The sequence below is a fragment of the Pelodiscus sinensis genome, chromosome 1, assembly GCF_049634645.1.
Source record: "Pelodiscus sinensis isolate JC-2024 chromosome 1, ASM4963464v1, whole genome shotgun sequence".
Taxonomy (NCBI): domain Eukaryota; kingdom Metazoa; phylum Chordata; order Testudines; family Trionychidae; genus Pelodiscus; species Pelodiscus sinensis.
In genome coordinates, this window is record NC_134711.1 from 37,719,069 (window position 1) to 37,736,348 (window position 17,280).

A 17,280-nucleotide genomic window follows, 5' to 3' on the forward strand; every position below is an offset into this window, starting at 1 on the left:
TCTTTTAATTAAAAAAAACAAACAAACACCATCCAATCTTGCTTTTAAAATAGTCAGTGGTAGAAAAGCCATCACGACCCTTGATAAATGATTCCAATGGATAATTTCCCTCATTGTTAAAAATTTACACCTGATATTCAGTCTGAGGTCTACAGATATTCAAACATCAGTTGTTTTATTTCAATAAATTTTTGATGAAATATCCCTTTATGGAGAAATGCACGTTTATTTATTTACGTCTTAGGATACATTATTTCAACATGCAGACACAAAGCCTACTGTACTGAAATAATAAAACAATCTCCCTGTGCTGGAATATTTTTCTCTCTCTCAAATCAACAGAATAAAACTCCAAAGTTCACTTTCCCACCACCTGGCTTCTTTAAGGTTCGCCTGGTTCTTCTTTAAAGATGACTGGGAAATAGCACTAATGCAAGCGCTCACTCTTAAATGTGATATCAACCTATGTGGTCAAATTTTATTGCCAACAAATTAAGTTTTTCCATCATAGCAATCTTTTCCTTGTCAACAGCTTTCACGATATTCTGTGAAAATGAGGAATGCTTGGAGACAACAAAGACACTAATGTTAAAATGATGTGGAATAAGAACAGAGAGATCACTTTATTCAGAAGAGAGTCACAGCAGCATACCATGAAAATGCTAGATGCTGCTGCTGTATATCACTGAGCAATAACAGCAGAGGGCCTCAAAAATTACATGCAAAAGATTTTAATGTGCAAGATACATTTAGCTCCCTCGTTTACCTTCCCCCCTCCCGACCTCCATTAGTCCGAGGAGTTCACAAATCATCAGAGCTCACAGGGATAACAGAAATGAAGCTTCAAGACTGCAGCATGCATTTTTCTAAACGTTGCCATGGTGACCCACAGAATGCTGATCCCCAGAGAGATCAATGCAATATTCTGAAGGAACCAGAACAAGACAAAGAAATGACACCCCCTGCAAAAGGAAACAGGAAACAAATATTTCTGAAAGCATGGGTATAAAGGAATTAGAACTGAGTGTTAAGGGTGTTTGCATGAAATAGGTTCAGCCTTCATATTTTAAACTTTAGAGCAGTATGATCTAGTGTACTAAGCACAAACCTGGGGAGGCTAAGAATTTCTGAGTTATAACCCCTGATTCCTTTATTTTCTACTGCTTAGCCTAGGAAAAATCACTTAACCTCTGTGTGCTTCAGTCTTCCCATCTGGGAAATACCTATGGGTATAGCAAGGATAATTAATACCTATATATTTCTATATACTTGTAATACTGTAGCATACTATTAAATGTAGTTAGGCTAAAGTTTGACACATTTTTACTTTAACAGAATTGATTTCACATCATACAAAAAAATAAACAGAGAAGTCAATGTATTCATGGCCAATTGAAATTCTCACCAAGTATCTAACTGAATCAGTTGAGCCCTGAGGCAGTTATACTCTCTTAATGCATTTCTGAGGAAATCAAGGGAATTAAATAGCTGTCTCTATGTAAAAGTAACAAAGTTCCAAGGAAGGGGCAGTCCCAATATGCTTTCTAGAAAAACGATGGGGTGCCTTCTTTTAACATACTACTTTTTCACAGTGACCATATCAATCATCAGTCTTACATGACACCCATACTTCAGTTTCCAGGCTTGGACTATGTCAGATATGACACAGCCTACAAACACTAAAGAAGATTCAATCAATATTTTCTCTATCAGGCAGCACATTTCAGCCAGAATTTATTATCAGCCACTGGCAGATGCTTTTGCACACCACAGAGCTCTAAGATCGGTTTATGTTCATAGTTTATGTTCCTACACTCAAATATCAACTTGCATAGTCCCTTTGCCCAAAATAAATAGAATGTGACCACATATTCCATTCCTATTTAGATTACTATTGCTGTGTGTTATGATAATCCTTAAGGCATTTCATAACTCCTGATCTCTCTGCCACCACCTACTAGCCCTCATACAAATCCAGTCTATTAGTGCAGATGACTTTCTTAATCCTAATCTAATATATATTCAGTCAGGAAAAATCTGTCTCCCACCAAATCTTCTCACGTTGATAAGGTACTAAAAATGTTGACAGACCTGTTCCTTTCCCAGTTTACCAACAGAACTTTACCCTTTCATGTAATTAGTCACTGCATGACTGCAGTCAACACTTTGTTTAATGTTACCTTTGTACTTTGCCCTGAGACTAATGAAGTAATCAGAGAGAATGTTCAAAAATAAACCCCCATTCTTATTTGATACAAAAATTCTTACTGCTCTATTAACAACAGAGACAAATGAAGAGGCAGAAAAGCTATCCCTGACTGTAATTTTTTCAAATGAAACCTTCAATGTGTCATTTATAGTCTCTACAATGGCCTTTAGCAACTTGTGGACAATGGGGTTCATCACATTTGCACTGTTCCAAACATGCACGGCTTACCAAAAACGTATTTGTTAAATGTATATCTCCCTTAGGGATGTGAAGATACCCAGAAGCAGCACCCACCCACGACCACCTGCTGCTGGAACTCTCTATCCTTTCCACCTGCAGCTTACACCTGCAGCAGGCAAGGACTGCTCCAGCTGGGCTGGAACACCTGTCCTTCCCCATTGTTTCCCCTTTAATAGATTAACTGGTTAAACACTATGTTTTTAACCAATTAAATGGGATTTCACATCCTTCATCTACATGCTGCTTAACAGTATAGCTAGTATTCTTTGCTGAGAAGTCTTGTAACAGTGTAAATTCATCTCCTAGAGTGTTGATACATCTCAGATTCACAGACCTTTGATAAACTTCCCTTATGTTCTTTAGGTGATCAATTCTTTATAACATCATTGTTCCAAATGTATGAGAATTTAGTACAGGCTGAACCTTTCTAGTCCAGCACTCCGGTTTGAGAACATCCATGGTTCGGAATGATTTTGGTTAGCCAGATATCCACTTACCATGGACGTGACCAAGTTTCCTGCAGTCCCATAAAATTTGTTTACAGCCACCAGTCCTGGCTCTCAGTGTTCTGTGTCGTGATTTAGCTCAAATTTACCCCAAATGTCTTCTAGGAGCTTAGTAAGCAGTGGAAATGTTGATAATGCTGCTACACAATATTGACCTCCCCTGGTTCAGCAAATTCTCTAGTTTGGCACCAGTCAGGTCTCAAGAGTGTCCAACTAGAAAGGTTCAACATGTAATAGAATTTCTCAAGCTTGCCAGCTAAGCTGCTCCTTCTCAGCAGGAATGTCTTTAAAAATCTAGAGAAGAAACAATGAGTCCTTCCTTTGTGATTTCAAGCCTCTGTTAATTTCTCATTTTCCCTCTCCAAGATCACTAAAAGATTATCCTGTACCTCCAGGGACTGACTGCTGCTAATCACCCTTATGGTTTGATAGACAGCAGGATCCTTAACAGTTCTCAGCATGGTGTCATCTCCTGGACAGCATCTGACCAAAGAGCTGAACTGGGACAATTGTGTTTCTCATCCCTTGAAGATAGATGTCCTTACTCCTATTACATCTGCCAGAAATGGCACACAGTAATGTCTTCCTCCATTATGCTAAAAAGCAGCTTTCCCTTGCAATTCCCTGTAGAGAGAGACTGTGTGGATCCACTGAAGAGGATAGCAGTAGCCCCTTACAACTGATTTTTTGTGGGTTGTACTCCTCAAGATCTAACACGGTTATGTTTAAAACAAAGCTAACAGTCAAGAAAGAACGTGACTTCAGCCAAATCACTCTGTCTACTACCACTAGCTGTAAGTGCCATAAACACCACAAGTGAATTAGCAGGCCAGGTTTGCTGAGCTGGTTACTCTACATGAGCCGTAACAGCCCACTGCTCTTTAAATAGAACTTCCTAAAAATATGGGGACCCTCTCTACGTATTGTGCATGTGCATTACAAGATTTTTACAAGTGGGTCTCTTCCAGAACTGGAGTGCTCCAGTTCTATGTCATCACCATTCTTGACTTCCTTTTAATTCATGCTGGCTTGACCCCGTATTTATTGCCGTTTTGGTCTTTATAGGTCTTTAATGAGAGCCCTATGAAAATAATTGATTGTGGTAGAAATAATTTAATGGCATTTACCTCTTGATCCCTTCAAGGAAGATATTTCATTTATTAATAATAAAAATAAAGTGTGACAGACAGCTCTCTATCAAAAACAAGCCAGAAAAATTTCTGACCATTGCTGGCAGCTGCATTTAACAGCTCCATTTAGTCTTCATTCAGATATGTAAAATAATCTTTCACCCATCATGTAAACAGTATTGTCTTGTACAAAAGCATTTGGTAATCTAATTTACAGAGAACCGTCACACATTGTCACAATTTTAACAAAATTTGCACTTATGACTTCAATTTGTACTAATTTACATCTCTTAAAAGCTTACACATTTTCCAGTGCTGGAGAGGGATACAAAGCAAAAATGAAGATCTTAGAAAAATATAACAACCGTACTGTAACAGCTCCATGATCTGATGTGTATCCTAAGGATACAAAAAAAAAAAAAAAAAAATGTGGTAGAGTACAGTTGTGTCTTTTCAATGAACCATGTATCAAAGCTAAATAAGATACTTGTAAGAAGATTCTGTATCCCTTGTGTCCCTACAGGTACTGAGCCCTCTCTATGACTACTGTGGCTTTCACCAGCTGTTTAGCAGACTCCAGAAGAATGTAACAGTCTGCCACATGCCTATGCTAAATTACCCTTGCTTTCCATTACATTCTCAAAAGGTCAGAGTTTTGTTTCTTCAAGTGAGTCAGGTAGCAACTTGCCTAGCTAGCACCAGCTTATATGTGCTTTTACTAAAAATGAGAGCAAACGATAAAATAAATATACTTGAAACACCTCCATGCATACCATTGCTAGAATGACACTGCAATTCATGGTACAGAAAGTGAGATGGGTACCTGAATTTAGAGCAAAAGTGCAGTCTCTCATACTTGTCAGAAAAATCAGCCAAGGGTCACGTTCATCCATTATATACCCCTTTCATGGGGAGATGGCTACCTTGGCACAGGATGGTTATTGCTCTATATATAAAAAAAAGTTCCCTGTGGGATAAGAGAGACATCATCGCATCACTCTGCATCCTGCCTGCCTTCTCCCTTCCTCCCTCTGCTTTCCCCAGTGCTCGGAGTGGGGGCTGCCATGTCCCAGTCTCTCTCCTTCCTTCTCAGTGCTGGTGGGGAGTCAGGGCTATGTGCCTCAGCCGGAGGAAGAGAGAGGAGGCTGGTGATGCCTTGGCCTGGTCCCCTTGCTCCCCAGCCCTCTCCCCGCTGGTGACCGGGAGAAAAGAGCTGGGACTGGTGTGGCCTTGGCCCTCGTTGGTGGCCATGTGGGGGGGTGGAGGAGAAGAGGGTACAAACAGATCTGATGTAGCCTTCACCCTCCCCGGCAGCTGGGGTAGGGGTGGGGGAGAGCCAGGAATGGCACAGCCTCGTCCCTGCCTGATCAGCAGGGGAGTGAGAGAGGAGAGCCAGGGTTGGGCTAGCCTCGGCCTGGGGAGGGGGCACAGCAGGCCAGGGCTGCTATGCTTCAGCTTGGCCCTCCCCTGCGGCGGGGGGAGAGCTAGGGCAATCTACCCCTAGAATGAGGAGGAGTTGGTGAGCATAGCGAGCAGGGAGCGCAGCCTCTTAGTTCACTTATAACAGTGAGATAACACATCTGGTTTCTGACATTTGTTTCTTATATTATGCCACATACACACATGGACATTAGGAAATATTCTATAAAGTGTCAGTCTCTCACTCCCAGTTTATGCCACCTACTTGTTTTCTCCTGCCTGCTATTTGGCACCTATTAAAATACAGATTTCCATTAGAGTATCTAGTGCAGAGGCAAATTTTTGATGGGGGGCACTCCAAGATTTTGTTAAGTGGTCAAGGGCCACACTTTTCTATGGAGGGGGTGCAGGGTATGGGATGGAGGTGGGGTGCAGAAAGGAGCTCAGAGCTGAGGACTGGAGTGTAGGAGCAGGCGTGGAGTCTGGAGGGGGCATTTTGGGTGAAGGAGAGGGTTGTGACCTGAGACACGGGATTAGAGTGCACGGTAGGAGAGGTAGGGTTGCAGGAGAGAATTCTGGCTTGGGGGAGGAATGTAAGAGGGGGTGCAAGGAGGGAGTGGGATTCCAGAGGCACGCTCTGGCAGGAGTACTGTGTCAACCTTCCCTTCTCCTCTGCCAGGAGCATGCACCTGGGAGCCACCAGATGTTTTCAACAGGCGGGGGCTGCAGCAGTTAGAGAACCTGCCTTGGAGTCTCGGCAGAGGGAGAGGGGGAGGCTCGTGGGCCAGATCAAAAGGCTTGGCAGACCATATCTCACCTACACTAGCTTTTTTTTGTTTCTACTGGTGGTGAATATTCCCTCATACCTGAGTGCACATAAAAATTTATTCCTCACATGGGTGGAAAAAAATTCACATATTGAAAGAAAAGATTAGTGGACACAGTGCTCAAATAGTAAATATCTACTTGGGAAACAAATACAACCCCTGTAATACTGAAGCCAACAATAACTGCAGCAGCCAAAGTCAATGTCAGACATTGATGCCATCTGTCACAATTATACTAGCTAATATTTTTAGTCAGTTCAAGGTAAGCAAGTGTAACCCCCAAGGAGATTACTTAGATTCCCAGGCCTTGTCTGCTGGCAGCTCAGGGAGAGGTACTCTGAGTTTGCCTTGGCTCCCCCTCCCTACTAGGGCCAGTCTCTGCCCAGCAACCCGTAGAGAGTGAGATGCCCCTCCCAGGGGGAAGGAGAGACCATTGTTGAGGGGAGTCTGGAGCCAGCAGGGCAAGGGGAGACTGTGTGGGAGCTAGTAAGTCCCAGGCCTGCATGCAGGGTTCCCCCTGAGCACTAGCCTCTAGGGACCCTGAAGGCAGGATCCCTCACAGCTGGGTTTTATGTCTCCACTGCTGATTCCCAGTTTGTGGAGTTTGCTGGGAGGCTTCCCCAGCCAGGTTGAGTTGGCTCTCCAGCTCCCTGGGTAAGAGGAGTCACAGCATGGTCAGCTCAGCTCTAGCAGCAAGTTCAGGGCTGCTGCCTGCTGTGTGTGTGTCTGAATGCTGGGCTAGGAGGTTATAGTTGAAATTTGGTGCAGTTGTGTGGCCTGCACCTTGAGCCCTGCACCCCTTCACGGTGAGGGGAAATTCTGGGACAGAAGCAGCCTGATTCCTGGCTGAAGAGGATCCCTGCCAGAAGAGAGCAGCCCCTCTGCAGTGACTGAGTCATCTCTCAACCTGAGGCTCATTCGTGGAGTGTGTGGCTACGTCTACACTGGCCCCTTTTCCGAAAGGGGCATGTTAATTTTACAGGTCGTAATAGGGAAATCCGCGGGGGATTTAAATATCCCCCGCGGCATTTAAATAAAAATGTCCGCCGCTTTTTTCCGGCTTTTAGAAAAGAGCGTCTACACTGGCCCCGATCCTCCGGAAAAAAAGCCCTTTTCCGGAGGATCTTATTCCTACTTCGAAGTAGGAATAAGATCCTCCGGAAAAGGGCGCTTTTTCCGGAGGATCGGGGCCAGTGTAGACGCTCTTTTCCGGCTTTTCTAAAAGCCGGAAAAAAGCGGCGGACATTTTTATTTAAATGCCGCGGGGGATATTTAAATCCCCCGCGGATTTCCCCATTACGACCTGTAAAATTAACATGCCCCTTTCGGAAAAGGGGCCAGTGTAGACGTAGCCTGTGAGTGCACCAATTTTTAGTTAGTAAGTCAGGGAATTTGTTTGGGGATTTTATTACCTGCTGCATATTAAACCTATGGAGGGATTTACTGCCTTCTCCCATTTGTGAGTCCTTTGGGCTGTACTGGACCTAGTCAGCCCCACGGCTAAACCACTGCAAAGAAGGATTTTGTGGTCAACAGTCATCAAGGGCCCCAACAAAGTACACGTACCAACGGGACACTGATCTTACAGTTGCTGGGCACCGGTGACCCTAAAAATAGTATTTTATTCTTTTCTGTTATATTTGTCTCCTGTTTAATATAATTGTGTTTATTATAGTGTATGTGTTTGTGCTATTTTCTGGGAGTCTCCAACTATCTGTCAGATAGGTGGGGATTACCCTGGGCTAGAATTTTCCTCCCAAGCTGCCCTGGTGACCCTGCCAGGAAAGAGTGAGGGGGGTGGAGGCACCGCCAAATAAATCAATCAATCAGAAAGAATAAAATTGAGTGGATGGCGGGATCCAGAAGAACCCAGACCTATCCATCCAAACCTTTAAAGAAGGAGATTGGCTTTAAAGAAGGTAACCAGGTGGAGAGGGGGCGCTACACAAGTTTAAATACATTAGGCCTGATTTGAATTAGTTGGAACAAGGGCTGCAAACTGCCCACGGTGGCAATGAATCAGCACATTCCTTGGTTGTTCTGAACCCACATCTTCATAAGTTAGCTTTGGCCAGATGTAGGCCCTGAAGCAAGTTTTAAATGACTTGGTTCCATTGTAGACTGTGTGTGGTTGTCTTTCTATCTCCAGGCACTCTGTGATGAAATTGAAGACAGAGCAGAGAGAGTCAATCAACCCCCCCCCCCCCGAAAAATACAAAAAACTAGCATCGCCCCTTTAAGACGTTTGGGTTTTTTTATGGGGGCCCTCTTGTTTTCTTACTCTGTGTCAGAAGAGAGCTACCCTGTGGAACCAGGTGGGGGGGGGGGGGAAGAAGAGGAGAAGAGAGAAGGAGTGCGGTTGCTGAGTGTGTGTAGGGATGCTAGGTGTCTGGTATTTTCGCCTCCTGGCAGGGAAAAAAAATCAGAAAATACCTGACGTTTCAGGTGTCTGGTATTTTCTGATTTTTTTTAAACTGGACAGCAAGCAAAAATACCAGACTGTCCATCCGGGTCAATACTGGACACCTAGCAACCCTAACCAGAAGTTAGGGGTCTATTACAGGAGTGAGTGGGTGAAGTTGTGTGACCTGTAATGTACAGGTGTTCAGGCTAGTATCTTCTAGATGATCGTGATGGTCCTGTCAGATCTAAATGTCTATGAGCTTCCCTCCAGCTAATGGTTTTCAGAAAGGATATTATTTCTTCTTTTTGACATTAACTATATTAAATAGTTCTGTTTACTACAATGAAAATACTTAAATTTGAGGGCAGCTGATCAATAATCATTGAGAGAAGGTAGCTAGATACAACTGCATCAGTGGCGAGGAACAACGTTCACAAAATCTGATCAATAAAGGACTCTATCCATTCTCAGTTTAGTGACTCCCCCTCCTCCCCGCTTTATGAAAACTAGTTTATGAATATGAATAACTTTAAGTCACTTTAGACAAAATGTACCATGAGACATTTATTAAAGTTACAATCTGCTGAATATGTAGATTCTATTTCTGTTCATGTGTATTATTTTTGTATGTAAAATTAGAAAAATGAAATGTGAATCTGTTCGAAAATCTAGATGTGCTAATTAGAGACATTAGTGGTACTCCAGAAACATAATGACACAACTCAAACCAACCACCTGTGAATAGTCCTGTTTTTCCCATTAGCCTGGACTGTGATTGGTCCTGCCAGGTCATGTGGCCAGGTCACCTCATGCTGGAACTCATTTTGGATCTTGCATTTTTCCATGCAAGGAGAGAAAAGTTTGAACTGAACACAAAGAATTCCCATCTTGGGCAAAGCATACGGAAAGGTGGGAAACTGGAAACCCAGCAATATGGCCAGTTGCCCCTACCACCAAAATGTTTGCTGGAAACATCTAAGACTGAACGGGGGAAGGATCAGGCCCAAGCAAGGAGGTTGCCTAGCTTTTGAAAAAAAAATGATAAAACTACTGAGAGGGTAAGAATCTGCATGCAAAAAAAAAAAATTGTGTAATAGGCTTGGCAGGCACGTTTTGTTTTACATTTTGCTTAGTAACTTAATTTGATCTGTCTCTTTTCATTTGCAATCACTTATATCTGACTTGTTATACCTCATAAAAACACTTTTGTTTATTATCAATCCCAGTAAATAATTGTCACGGGGAAGGGGGGAAGTGGGGAGGAGAGAATGTGCTTTCTCTGTGTAAGACTTTTATACAGAGTAAGATCTATTTGAGGGTTTAGTTTCTTTTTGAGGGCTTTACTCTTGGGTGCTGGCAAATACCCATAGCTGAGCCCTCACAGAGCTGAGCTGGTTCAGTCTGTGTTGCTCTGCTGAGAGAGATCAGAGCTTCTGTCCCAGCAGGACAGGTTGCTGGTGCCCCAGAAGGCAGGTGGATGGTCCCAATGGTATGATCAGCACACCAAGTGACAGCTGCAAGGGGAATTTCTGTGATCCAACCCATTACAGTTAGGAATTTGCTACTATGAATCATCAGGGTCTGAATAAGAGTGCAACTATAAAACTGCAATTGTTGCAGCATGCAGCTGTAGCACATAGGGAGGACAAAAATCAAAGTTTCTTAAAAATTGAAATTAAATACATGTTCTTTTGAAAACAAACATTAATTTTAATTAGAAATTGACAACCATTATTAAGCCCTACACTTCTTATAATCTCTTAAAAATCATTTAAATTCAATACTAGAAATATTAAAGCAGTACATATTTGCTGGCAAGCTTTAAGGAAAGTCTAACCAATGAACTGGATGTATCTCAGAGAGACATCCAGCCTGACTCAACTAGCATCATTAACACTGGTCCTACAATTGACAGGTAACTGCTTTTGCTGTTGTATATACTTTGGCTTATATAATTTCCACTCCAACTCATTTCTTGAAGAAGTGGGTTTTACCGGATAGAGGGCGCAAAAACCAGACAGCCCTGGCAACCCTACTGAGGAAACAGCATTGTGAAGGTGCACTGTCTAGAGGCTTTCCCTACACTCCCATTGTCCAGAATCCATGTCATGAATGGAACTGGCGTGGTACCCAAAGACCAGCAAGAGCCCCTCAGCCCCTCCAACCCTCTCCTGCCCCCTCCCCCTTGGCCAGACACCCTGCCCCCAGCCTGCTCCTGACCTGCTACCCCTGGCCAAACACCCTGCCTCCCTTTCTCTCAGCCAGACACCCTGCCCTCAGCCCACTCCTCAGGCTGGGGGTAAAGCCAGACCTGGCGCAGCTTGGGCCCAGCCCCTCTCAGCATCTGGGGGGGGGGGGGGCCCTCCCTGGCATGGCTTTGGCCTACCCCAACTCCTCCGGTGGCCAGAAGGAGAGCCGGGCACCACTTTGCCCTAGCTCCCCTCGGTGAGAGCCGGGGGGAGTGAAGGCATGGGGGTGGGGAGAATGCCAAGCGCTGGAGCTAGGAGAGGCCAGGGGCACCAAGAGCCAGGGCAGCCTCAGGGCTGGTGCGACTTCAAGGTTGGGCCCTCCCTGGCCACTGGGGGTGAGAGGTGGGGGCGCTGGGGCAGCCTCGGACGCTCCCTGGCAGCAAGGCCGGGGGAGGGAAAGAACCTTGGCCTGACCTCTCCCAGTAGTCGGGGGAGCGTGCGGCTTTGGCCTGGACCCAGGGCAACAGACCAGTCTGAGTAGTCTTGGCTCAGCTCCCCCTCCCAGTGGCTGGGGGGGTGGGGAAGAGGCACCCAAGAACCAGGGCCAGATGGGGGGCCTGAGAGCCAGGGCTGTTTGTGGGGCAGCCTTGGGACTGGGTCCTCCCGGGTGGCCGGGGTGCAGAGGGAAAGAGCCGGAGATGGGTGGCCTCAGACCCAGGTCGTCCCCAGCTGAGAGGGGGTTTGGTGACTGTATCAAGTAGACGGGTGCAGCCCCCTAGTTGCAATAAACTGAAGTCACTTTCTAATTGCTTGGAACCAAACTAAACACTTTTTAAAGTGCTAAAGCAACTTTTGAGAGCAGAAGTTTCTTTTGCAGGTGAAGAGAATTTTTTCTTCACTTCAGTTTATTCATCTACTTGAGGTCAATGACTAGTTCATTCAAAGTTAAAAACAAATCAGAAGCTGAAAGCAGGAAAGCTTGCTCTCTTCCAATCTATTAATAAAAACCAAGTGTGAGAAGATAAGTTCTAGTCATTCTAAAATTTTGAAGCACATGGTTAGAAGAAATAACCACTTAAAATCACTAACTACTAGTACTGCTCAATACAAAGTTTTGAATGAAAAACATGGTTTTGACAAGAAAAAAGTTTGTATCAAGCACATAAGGTTAATTCAATTCTTTTGTACATTAATTGAATTTAAATTTCCATACAAACAGAACTTGACACGAAGTTTTATATAAACAAGTAAATGCATTAGTCGCCATTTTCTAACTTAAAAATGTAAAAATGAAATCTGAACTTACATGATTGCTTTAATAAATATGTTTATATACAGTATATCCTCCTTACTTGCAAAAAAGCACCAGATTTAGGTTATAATTCATTGCAATCAACAGGATTTAATAGATACTGACCAATAAAAAAAAATCAATCTTACTTTAGGAAAAGAATGAAAAAGAATAAATACAAATGCAAAACAATTAAAATTGCTCATTTAAACCACAGTTTCCTGCTTGCTGGTTAAAATTATGTGCACCCTTTCTGCACACTTAATGTCCAACAAGTATAAATGTGAACAAAGGACATCAGTGTTCTATAAATTTCACTGCCTATCTATTTACAATGAATAGTCTAGCAGCACCTTAAAGAAGTGGGCTGTGACCACGAAAGGTCATGATACCATCTACGTGTTTTGTAAGTCTTTAAGGTGCTGCAGCTACACTATTTGTTGTTTAAGATTTCCCAGTTACAGACTAACTTGATTACCCCTCTCAAGCTTTTTCTATTTACAGACTGAATTTCAAGCCCATTCTTGATCTACAGATCAGGGACAGAACCAGGCTCTTGGGGTAGGTTTAAACTGCAGCTAGTGGTGAGCCTCCCATCCCAGATGGGGGGGATGAGGGGCTGGGCTCAAGCTAGCACATGAAAAATAGCAATGTAGATTTGCAGCTGAAGGCTTGAGAGAAGAGGACAATTTAAGGCACTCGACTGAGCCCTTCTAACATAAATCTGTCTTCCCAGGCTTCCCCTAGACAAGACTTAAAGGCACATAGAGCAGAGCTTTCTTGGTGGGACCAAAACATGGAAGACTGCATTCAGATCTAAACCTTAGCCTTATTTGCTCAGTAAGGCCTTCTCTAGAAATGGCATCTCCATCCCTTGCCTCACAGGAGTTTGGAGAAAGTGGAGTTATAATAGAATGAACCACCTAAAGAAAGAAAGAAAAAGAAAGAGCAAGAAGTCAGACTGTATCCCTCTTCCCCCACAGGCATGTTTAATTGTTGTCCAGCACTTAATGCCATATTTCTGAACACATTTCCACAAAGAAAACTTCTTTCAGCAACAACTGTGTCGCTTTAGAGATTAACAGATTTTTAGGGCATAAACTTTGATAGGAAAAAACAACTTTATCAACTGAATGCATTCATCTGATAAAATGGGTTTTCCCCATGAAATCTTATGTCCTAATAAATCTGTTAGTAGTCTTTAAAGTGCCTCCTTGTTTTTGCAGATACAGACTAACATGTCTACTCCCTCTGATTTCTTTCAGAAAGAAACTGAAGTTGATCATCACCAAGGTAATCAATCATGTCTCCGAACTTATCCTTTCCTTCCAACTATTCTTACATAGAAAACTCTCTCTCCTCACATTGAAAAAAAAAATCAGTGCGCTTTGAAAACAAAGTTAGTTTTACCAAGCACTCTCATGTGTACATTTGATTGGCCACTGTATTTTTCAAAGAGTTGCCTGGCGCGTGCTCTTGCGCTCTCGTTCTCGCTCTCTCTTTCCCTCTCTCTCTGCAGGAGGACAGTGACATCATGTGTCACTCTGTCTCTCACAGCCCCTCTCTCTGCCCTCAGCTGTGGGGCCTCCCCTCTCCCTTGTGCTCGGAGACGGAGAGGGGAGCAGGATCTGTAGGGCCTGCAGACAGGGCTGCCCTGCTGCAGCTTCAGCCCAGCCTAACCCCGCCCTTTCTCCTCCCCTCCGTGGGAAGAGAGCTGGGCCTGGTGAGTTAGGGTAGGGCTGGGGCTGGCCTCCCCACCACCATGGCTGCCAGATGGGGGGGTGGAGGGGAGGGGAGGAGGAAGAGGAGGTGGTGCCGGGCTGGTGCAGCCCAACCGTCAGAGGGAGAGCCTAGAGTTGACAAGCGTAGCGAGCAGGGGGGGCGCAGCTCCCTAGTATTCAAAACATTGTATAACATTGTAACTCCCACTCAAGAGTACCTACAGACTGTGATTCTGCTCTTTGTTGATCTGAGTTAGCCACAAATAGAAACCTAAGTCATTCTGTGGAAAGCAGCAAAATGCAAACAACTTTATACATAATATTTTTATAACATAACAAAAAAAAAAAGACACCTTTAAGAGGAGCTTACCTCTAAAAAGAGGTTGGTATTTAAATCTAGACCTTTACTTCCTGTTTTGGGATAATCACTTTATCATACTTTTCAAAGTCAAATTAAAGATTATAGAAAGAGAACAGTCAACAATAAAAAAATTAAGGTACAAAAGGAGTATCTAAATTCAACCACAAAATCTTTTTTATGAAAGTATTTAAGGTCAACATTAAATGAGTTACTTGATTGGTACATACATTGAGTCTGGAATAAAAGTTACAAAGGAGACTAATATTATTTAATTCCTATTTCTGCCCTAATCAATTAGGATTTTAACTGAACTAAAGTTAATGTATTTCACAGTTCATAAATACTAATTTATAACCTGCAAGTGGAGAAAAGAAAAATCACACTGGCTTTGACAATTATATTCATACAAACAGCATAAAAATCCTTAGAGCTCAGGGCATTTTTTTTCATGTATGTTGGCACAAAAGTGGTGGTAAAGGTGAAAAGCAGTGCAGGTGGCATACTGAAAACAAATTCACATGTTAATGTAAGCTGTTTTGATTTATAATTATAACATTCAAGTTCACACTTGTTCAAATGAAATAACTGCTTAAATCACTGGAGTAAAACAAAATTAAGAAATACACTGATGTTTCAGAAGGCCTATACAAGACAGTCTATAGCAGTTAAGCTGCCTTGTTTAAATGCTTGCCACAACTCTTTTGTACTAGATCAGGGGTTCCCAACCTGGGGTACGCATACCCCCAGGGGGTACGAGAAACTTGTCAAGGGGTACGGGGAATATTTGGTAAATAACTAGATTATCCTAACTGAAATCTTCCAAAAGTAGTAGTGTTAGTGGAAAAAGTTGTGGATTCTAGAGTCTAGAATTTATTTCCTTTCATATTGAATAGGGGGTACGGGAAGGTTTACTAAAAGCCAAGGTGGTACGGGGACCGAAAAAGGTTAGGAACCCCTGTACTAGATGAAGTTTCTGCACCAAGCCAAAATAGACTAGGAGTATGAGGATTTGAAATTTAGTCTGTATAATTCAATAGACCCAGACTCTGAAAGCCTCACGTACATGGTTGCAGAGCAACAGTGGTCATTAGGGATCTAAGCAACTAGTTGAGTCAGTACTCAACTAGTTGCTTCTTCCCCCCTTTGCTGCCTCTGGTAGAGGTTGGGGAGAGGAGCCAGCGCATGGGGGAGGGGAGCTGGCTTAAAAGCTGGTTCCCCCCAGTACTGTCTCTGCAGGGGAGGCAGAGGCACTGCGGAGGACCAGGCACAAGCCAGGACAGCTGTGTCCTGATTCGTGCCAAGTCCCCTGCTGCGCCCCTGCCTCCCCTGCTCCTCCCATCCCCCGCAGAGATGGTGCAAGGTGTGGGTGGACCGGCTATTAAGCAGAGGCGCAGAGGGAGACTAGGCGCAAGCCGAGTGGCTCTTGCTACATTTAAAAGGCAGAGTTGCAGCGGGATTAGCTCCCAGCCCTGGGAGCTAACTCTGCTGAGGCTCTGAAACTTCCCCAGTTATCGACTAATCGAGTAGTTGATGGAAATTCCATCAACTACTTGATTATCTGACTAAACACAATTTAACATCCTTAGTGGTCATTATTTCACTCTATGGGCTGTAATAGAAAGTCACGGGGTAGGAAAAAAGGGAGTCGGGGTGAAGGGTCTACACTGCCACATCAGCCACAACAGAAATTCCCATGAAAGCCAAGTGCCTTAGGCTCTGTGAGCAAGGGGAAGGGTGAATTCCATCCAACAACAATGGCGCACATTTAAATCATGCCAAACTCCTAGCCTTCACACTGCCCATATGACGCTTCCTCACACCAGGGATGTTTACTTATCTGATACAAAAAGGTTTTGCTGCACTCTGGCCCAAGCATCAATGGTCCAAAGGGAGTGCTTTCTTTGTCCAGTAGTTTAAAACAGGTAGAGAAGAGAAACTATGTAACATCTTAGAAAGAAGCTGCATGGAGATTTAATCATAATACTAAGTAGCTTATAAGACTCATCTAAACACGTATCCAATATTAAATAAGGAGTGTGCTCTTTTAATAAGAAAAGATACCAAACAAATAGTATTACGTGGGAGTTGATTCAGGAAGCTTAGATTTCCCAAATTTGCATTGTAACCTGAAAATCCCACTCTTCCAAAAACATCTATAAATTAGGGCTTATTTTCAGCATCAGTGACACCAACCATTTTTCATAGATGGACTCTCTAAGGGCTATTTAGCTGCATACTGTATTTTTTAAGTTTGTTTTCACATAGAATAAAAAAATATTCAGTTGATATCAGTAGCTTATCAGAAACATGATATCAGTGCTATTTCCTTCATGCTGTCTACAGATCACTTTGTGACCGATAAGAATAACAGGGTTTTTATTCACTTGCATTGAAAAGGAAAAGGAAGTATGTGATGATTTAAATAAACCACAAGAAAATGAGAACTAGAAAAATTGCAGTCGAGCTTTAAAATAGTAACCTAGAAAACTGATCTGAAGTTCTATTCTAATCTGCCCACAGGTTTCTCGATGGTTATTTGAACACTATACAGAAGCTTAGATTTGCTTTGTTCTTCTCCAATTATCTCTATAGGATGACACAATCCTGTCCAAAAATAAACTACAGTTTAATTTTGCTTTAGCATTTCTCTGAAGATGCCTGCATTCTTCTAATACCCTATCAATGCACACCCCGCCTACGCTGAACATTTCAAATGCGGAGCTATTTATAAAAACAGAACACATGGCAGTTGAGGGAGGAGAGCTGAGTGCTCTATTGGGAATTGGGATGGGGGTGTGAGTCATCACTTTCTGTTTTTTAATCCTTTTCTCCCTGTTTTGGGCTTTGGTCCTGGCAGTTGCATTTATTCACTACAAGCGGGGCTAAAGCAGCTATAAAGTCCTCTGAATTTGAAATCCAGACAATGCCGACTATTACTTCAGCTGTATGTGACTGCTCTGCGCTGTTCAATCAGTGCAGACCC

General features: G+C 43.2%; 1 protein-coding gene across 12 annotated transcripts in view; it reads right to left on the bottom strand.

Annotated features, from left to right (window-relative positions):
* The window catches only part of PLXNB2 (plexin B2), a 346,990-nt gene that overhangs the window by 134,533 nt on the left and 195,177 nt on the right, over positions 1–17,280 (bottom strand). The window contains exon 1 of one of the 12 annotated variants that reach the window (XM_075928325.1): positions 4,909–5,052. The exons of the other annotated variants lie outside the window; for them this stretch is intronic. The gene's annotated coding sequence lies outside the window, so the exon portion shown is untranslated. Of the gene's footprint in view, positions 1–4,908; positions 5,053–17,280 lie in introns of those variants that run through there. 12 annotated transcript variants of the gene reach the window in all.